Consider the following 7,848-nt stretch of genomic DNA (forward strand, 5'->3'; position numbering starts at 1 on the left):
CTTATCTCATCAGAGACCACCGCTCTTGGTCTTCCTCCCCATTGTCCTCCATGCATTCTCCCTCTCCCTGCCACTCTTCTGTCCCCACCAACCTGTCTTCCTTGATCCATGTTTCCAAACAAAGTCATTCCAAAGCCATCTCCTTTTGTTTGTTTGGTAATGAGACTAAAAGCAGGACACCTGGGTAGGCTTTCAGCTGAAATTGCAATCAGCTGTGTTTGGAAAGATTATTATTTCATTTTATTGTAAATATTTTGCTAAGATTTTCTATATATTTCAATATGGTTACTGCAGAAATGAACAAAATCTGCCATCATTCTGTTTTGAATCTGTTTTTCCATTTTTTAAAAATCATTTTCACACGTGTCTCAATACCATGTCCACTTTTTCAAAACACTTAACACATTCACCATATCAGTAGACTATGTGAACTAAACTGTGTATACTTTTGCATTGCTGTAAGGTCGCCGAACCTTAAGCAGGCGGTGCACGGTGTACACTTCCGATCCATCCATCAGGCGGGGTGGCGGGGGCGCCCGGGGTGCAGGACATAGCGGGCTGCGGAAGACGGGCTTGATCCTGGAGACGTGGAAGGTGGGATGTATGCGGCGGAGCGAGAGCAGCAGCTTCAACCGGACCGCTGCGGGACTGATCACCTTAGCAATGGGGAACAGCCCGATGAAGTGAGGGGCGAGCTTGCGGGAGTCCGTTCTGAGGGGAAGGTCTCTGGTGGAGAGCCACACTCACTGACCCTGGCGATAATGAGGGGCTTTGGTCGGCGAAGCGCTTAGCCTGGGCTGAGGCTCGCAGCAGGGCGAGCCGTGCATGCCTCCAGGTGCGGCGACATCGCCGGATGAACGCAGCTGCCGAGGGGACACCGACCTCCTCCTCCTGGGCAGGAAACAGAGGGGGCTGGTAGCCCAGGCAACAATGGAAAGGGGACAGCCCCGACGAAGAAGATGGCAGGGAATTGACGGCGTACTCCACCCAGGGCAGGTGCTGGCTCCACGCCACGCCGATGTCAGGCATCGTAGCACCGTCTTCAGTTGTTGGTTCGCCCGTTCGGTCTGGCCGTTGGACTGGGGGTGGAATCCCGACGACAAGCTGACTGAAGCGCCCAGCAATCTGCAAAACGCCCTCCAGAAGTGGGAGGTGAACTGGGGGCCCCGGTCAGACACCACGTCGGAGGGTAGGCCGTGCAGCCGGAAAACGTGATGAATAAGCAGCTGCGCTGTTTCTTTGGCGGAGGGAAGTTTAGGCAACGGAATCAAGTGGACAGACTTGGAAAAACGGTCAACGATGGTGAGAATGGTGGTGTTACCGTCTGACGGGGGCAAGCCAGTGACGAAGTCCAACGCGATGTGGGACCAGGGTCATCAGGGAACTGACAGGGGTTGCAGCAGACCGGCGGGTGGCTGGTTGGACGTCTTATTCCGGGCGCAGACCGAGCAGGCAGAAACGAATCGGCGGTAGAAATTGGCAAAACCAAGGAAGCGCTGCAGCTCCCGACGAGAGGTGGGGCGGGGCCACTCCTCCACCGCACGGACCTTCCGCCGGTCCATTTGTATGCTGCCGGCTGAGATAACAAAACCCAGGAAGGAGATGGTGTCTCGGTGGAACTCGCTCTTCTCAGCCTTGACATAGAGGTGATTCTCCAGCAGGCGCTGGAGAACGCAACGGACATGCTGGACGTGTTTGGGCAGGGAGCGAGAAAAAAATGAGTATGTCGTCTAGGTAGACGAAAACAAACCGGTTCAGCATATCCCGTAGGACATCGTTCACCAGTGACTGAAACACAGCAGGGGCATTAGTTAACCCGAATGGCATAACCAAATATTCGTAGTGACCGGTGGAGGTGTTGAAGGCTGTCTTCCACTCATCTCCCTCCCGGATACGGACCAGGTGGTAGGCGTTGCGGAGGTCGAGATTGGTGAAGATGGTGGCCCCCTGCAGCGACTCAAAAGCAGAGGACAGGAGCGGGAGGGGTAGCGGTTCTTCACGGTAATGGCATTGAGACCCCGGTAATCAATACACGGACGAAGAGAGCCGTCCTTCTTCCCAACGAAGAAGAAGCCGGCCCCGGCAGGTGAGGAGGATGGGCGAATAATTCCAGCTGCTAGGGACTCCTGGATGTAGCGATTCATGGCCTCAGTCTCCGGCGGGGATAGGGAGTACAGACGCCCCCTAGGTGGTGAGGAGCCGGGCAGGAGGTCGATCGCACAGTCATAAGGACGATGCAGGGGAAGCGAGGCTGCACGGGACTTGCTGAACACTGCCGAAAGGTCCGGAAACTCCTCTGGTGCGTGAACAACAGGTGACACAGGAGCTAGGGCCTCATGCAGACAGTGGGAGTGGCAGAACGGACTCCAGCCCAGGATCTTGTTGCCCTGCCAGTCGATGTGGGGGTTATGCCGCACCAGCCAGGGATGACCCAGGACTATGGAAGCTTGCGGGGTATCAATGACGTGCAGTACTATCTCCTCGCGATGGTTGCCGGAGATGAGGAAGCTCACGGGGGGAGTGGCGTGGGTGATGCGGACCAGCGGGGCCCCGGTGATGGCATGGGCCTCCAGAGGCGAGTGCAGCGGGACCCGGGGCAGTTGCAGCTGGGCCGCCAGGTTGGCATCGATGAAGCTCCCATCGGCCCCCGAGTCAATCAGGACGGAGACCGGGTGAGGCTGATCCTCGATGAGCAATGTGGCAGAAAACAGAGGACGGACTTCAGAGGACTGGCTTAAGGGGGTGACGCTCACCTTTAGTCCCCTTGCCACAGGTGAGCGCTGGCTTTTTGCTGGGCAGGTTGCCACAAAATACCCAGGTTGACCACAGTACAGGCGCGCCCCGGCGCTGATCCTCCTCTGACGCTCAGCCGGGGACAGGCGAGTGTGGTCGACTTGCATCAGCTCCGGGAAAACAGGCAGCGGTGTAGCAGGGCTATGCATTGCTGGTGTGGGTAGGGGCTCACGGGAGGGGCTCCGCGGTTCACTGGCTCCTCTCTCCCGGTGCCGCTGTGACAGGCGCTGGTCCACGCGGATAGCCAGATCCACCAAGGCGTCAAAGCTGACCGGCAACTCCCGAGTGGCCAGCTCGTCCTTGATGGTCTCCGAAAGGCCGTGGAGAAAGGTGTCATATTGCGCCTCCGTGTTCCACCCACTGGAGGCAGCGAGGGTGCGGAAATCGATGGCGTAGTCAGACACCGACTGGCGCCCCTGGCGGATCAGGAGCATCTCCCTCGCGGCTTCTCGACCGTGTTTGGAGCGGCGAAGACCTTCCTCATCTCCTCGGCGAAGGTGGCGAAGGAGTGGCAGAAAGGGGCGTCGGCATCCCAGACCGCAGTGCCCCACTCCCTGGCATGTCCCGTCAACAGGGTAATCACGTAGGCGATCCTCGCCTGGTCCGTGGGAAACATGGAGGGGAGTTCGAAAACCAGGGAGCACTGGGAGAGGAACGACTGACAGGTTCCGGGATTCCCCGCATAACATTCGGGAGGTGGCAATCGGGGTTCCCGGCTTGGGAGAGCTGGCGGGGCAGACGGGGGAGCTGCCGCAGGCAGTGCGGGGCGGTTCTCCTGGCTCAGCTGCTGCAGTTGCCGGCAAGGTTGGTGGCGAAACTCTCCAAGGACCGGCTTATGGCTTCCAGCTGGCTTTGATGGTCCCCCAGTAATGCGCCTTGCAGCTCCAGCGCAGTCTTCAGCTGGGGTAGGTCTGCTGAGTCCATCGTGGCCAGTTCGTACTGTAAGGGCTCAGGCAAGGACTCAGTCGCAGACCAAGAGAGCTTCAGGTTCCAGGCGGGTTTATTTATGACGGCAGGCAAGTTGCGAAACAAAAGCAGGCAGGGTCGAAAACCAGAAGGCAGTCCGTGGACAAAAACAGGGTCGAATAAACGAAGCAGGCAGGATCAGGAACCAGGCAGGCAAACGATCAGGCAAAGGGACAAAATGGCAGGCAGAAAACGAAGACGAAGGGCAGGCAGAGTCAAACACGGAGAAATCAGACATCCAAAAAACTGCGGGAACGAAACAGGTATGACAACGCTGAGACGAACTGGCAAACAAGACAGGAACAAGCAGGGTAGAAATAGGGCTGGGCTGATGAGGAGATGGGATGCAGGTGAGCAGGCAGGCAGGTGAAGGTAATGGGGCAATCAGATGGGCGGGGACCAGGCGGGGAGTGGGGCGGGGCTGGAACACAAGGAAAAACAAAAAGCACATGGACAGGGAAAAACAAAAACACCACAGCTAGGGGGGCGGAGCCCTGACAATTGCTTTGATACAAAATGCATTCAATCACCACTTCTTCCAAAATTCATGAATACCTCTCTCAGTAAATGTTCACCACCAGCAAAATTCTGTACAACTACAGCACATTTTGCAGACATTTAGCAGTTGCAGACATTGCAGGCTTATCGTATAAAGCCTCTACTTCTGCAACAACAGCAGCTCAAAAACTATACTGAAACAGCTTTTTGGATTGTTTTTGTTCAATGTGGATACAGAACAACACAGAGGAGCAGAGAGAAAAAAAATGTCTGGACAAGGGAGAGGAATACTTGGGCGAGGGAGAGGAGTAGCTGGACCAGGCAGAGGAGTAGCTGGACCAGAACGAGGGAGAAGGAGAGGTAGGGGGTGAGGAGTAAGAATGCGTGGTGGTGTTCAAAGGAGAGTAAGAGCTGTTGTCACTGATGAAATAAGAACCACCATCATTGACCATGTGATAAACCCTGGTCTATCACTGAGATAGTCTGGTGAAAGAGTCCAGCCTCAGACAGTCAACCGTGGCTTCCATTATTCTGAATTTTCAACAAACCAACACGTAAACAATGCATTTCACAAGGGCTTCTTCTACAGTAACTGTAGGCCACCAGTCCCAATGCTAATACATATGTTGTATTTTTGTTCCTCTAAAGGACACATCATGAGATGTGATGTGGACGAGAACATGTGGCCATGCTGTAAATCATATAGACTAGAACAGGACTGTGAATTTTTGTGTTTTTTTCCTTCTGTGCCTTTTTTAACTGTATTTGTGTATTTTATTTTTACACATTTGGAACCAAAGGCCATGTATGTTGGATTTTTTGTTGATCACTGAGAGCAATTTCATGTTGCTAATAAAGGTTTTACTGCAGCAATTCTGTCACTTACTATTTTTTCTGCTGTACATTCTATAAAGTAAAGATGACTCATTCACTTTTGGATAGTATGTTGCCAAAAATGCATACATTCAACACTCAACCAAAAATGTAGAGTGGTTCACAGTAAAAGGAAACTGAATTATAAAAACAATGGATTTCATATTGTCTGTTGTATGCAGGTAGAACTGAAACATGAAAAGTAATGTAGTTTTTGTAATGCCATCAACTCTTAGTGTTTTGAAAGTGGTTGTGCTATGATTGACTATATGTTCCTCTTGGATAGAAAACATGTGCTAGTGTTTTGAAAGAATGATTTGATATTGAGTCGGGTTTGCCGTGTTTTGGTAGAGTTAGTGTATGTAGTGAAAGTTTTTTTGCGTTTTGAAATGTAGAGTTTGCATTTACAGCTAATTGTGTGATGTAGGTGTGTTGCTGTGTTAAGAGTTTAGAAAAAGTATCTTAAGTATAGGTAAACGCTCGTTAGCAATTGTAAAAAACTGTAAAACATAGAAGATAAAAGACCAGCCATAAGCTTTGCTCATTCCTTCAGCATACCTAGAAGCAGAATTTATTTAAAGGGAATGGTTTGGCCCTTACAGATCATACAAATGATACATTCTATACTAGCTGAGAAGAAACTTGATATTGAAAACTGAAATCACATTTATAAAAAATAAAGAGGTAACCTTAAAGTGTGAACTTCTCAGCTGGGCACTGAACACAAAAAACTGGCACTGGGAAATGATACACATAATGAATAATAAAAAATGATAAATGTAATGGAGGAGAGGCAGGAATAAGATGGGACCATGGTTTAAGCAATGAGTAATCCTGAAATGCATGTGCAACTACAGAAAAGGCCTTCAGGCAAGGCCTCGACATTCTTGTAGCCTCTGCCCACAGCCCAAAGCTACATTCACATCTTATACTTCTTCTGCGGCCTATAGCACATAACATAAAAGAACATTCCATAACATTAGACTAATATCCTACAGCATGATATGATACTGTCAACAACATATTATGTGTGACATGATAATTTGTTAAAAACCTCTTATAAATATGTCACAATGATATCTGCTGTGGTTTATGTTGGAGACTTTTGTGGTCCAAAGAGGCTCATCACTCTGTTTCCTAACCTTTGAAAAGCCACCACACAAATGAGGTTAAATTGGACTGCAGAAACACCAAATTGTACAAAATCTGTACAAATTTATTATGAGTATAAATATGTTTGCCTTTCTGTGTAGCATGTGCTAATGCGGTTAGCATGGAATGGCAGTCATTTTTCACACTGTATAAGCAGAAGGACCTGATTCAAGGTGCACTTACTTGATAAAAGACTTGATGTGCTTTTCAGGCTATATGTGTGGTGTGTGTGTGTGTGCGTGCATGCGTGTGTGAGATACAGGATATTTCATGTCATGTAATATTTAATATGTTTAATAAACATAAGCCATACGTGTGTGGTCCTGCAGGTATACAGGTAATCTTAAATGTCTATAGACACCGCCCCATTTCATTTTTTTCCTGTACTGTATTTTAACTGCTCTATTTGAGTGTAGAACGCACAAGACCACCTGTGGGTATTTAAACTGTGGGAACGCGCTGTGTTCTTCAGTTGGCAGTTGACATGAAAAGTAAAAAATCAGCCGACCCACAAATATTTGTTCATTCATTCTTTCAGGTGGGTAGATATCACCATAACCACTCGTACACTGTATTATTAACGTACGTCGTCTGGGTAGTGAAACTGTTACTGTCATGTAGCTTGTTGTTATTACTATATCAGTCTATAGCAGAATCGTTAAAATGTTACTGATATGCATATGGTAGCTTGCTAGCCACTAGCTTGCCATTTACGTTGTCAAACCTGGGATCAAAACGAGTAGGAGTGAGTCAGATGTAACGTTTGCCTGGCTCCACGGATACCAATTCAATGACAATAATTCAACAACAGACTGTTTTTATGTTATATGCTGTGTAGTTTGATTATTTATGTTTCCTGTAACTGTAATAGAATGTTAACAGTTTAGCCAGAGATCGAACGGCTGACTAGCTGCTTTAGTTTATCGTTGCCAAGGCAACCGGGCAGCTCACTGGCTGTGAGACGTCACACATAAACAGAGAGCATGCCTGAGATAATGAAGCCTAGTTGGGGTGTGACTGAGAATAAATGGGAATACAGTGACTGTTTCACACTTGCAATGACTTGTACAAATTGTAGATAATCTAATGTTACAGAATAATAAATTTACCTTTATATAGAATTGATAATTTTCCAATAGCCTATTGTCATATAGAACTGTATTTCATCTTTATTGTAATTCCATTAGCCTATGGATTTTAAATGGAAATATCTGTTGTATTCTGTGAGAGATTTTAATACTTTTATGATTCTGATACAATGTTGATACTGTTACACTGTCATTTGTATTGTGTTCTTCAGTTGGCAGTTGACATGAACTGAAGTAAAAAATCAGCCGACCCACAAATATTTGTTCATTCATTCTTTCAGAATCCACCTATTAAAAATATGTCATCTGTGGAGTCATCTCACACTCCATATGCGTAACACGTGCGTGCATGTGTGTGTGCATGTGTCTATCTATGAAGGGGTAGGTACTTTGAGGTACAAGGGTAGTTAGTTAGGTAGATAGTTTTAGCGTCTCTGCATATGGACAGCCAATTCATAAAGACTACAGTTTAATGTTG

The sequence above is a fragment of the Megalops cyprinoides genome, chromosome 4 (assembly GCF_013368585.1).
Source record: "Megalops cyprinoides isolate fMegCyp1 chromosome 4, fMegCyp1.pri, whole genome shotgun sequence".
Classification (NCBI taxonomy): domain Eukaryota; kingdom Metazoa; phylum Chordata; class Actinopteri; order Elopiformes; family Megalopidae; genus Megalops; species Megalops cyprinoides.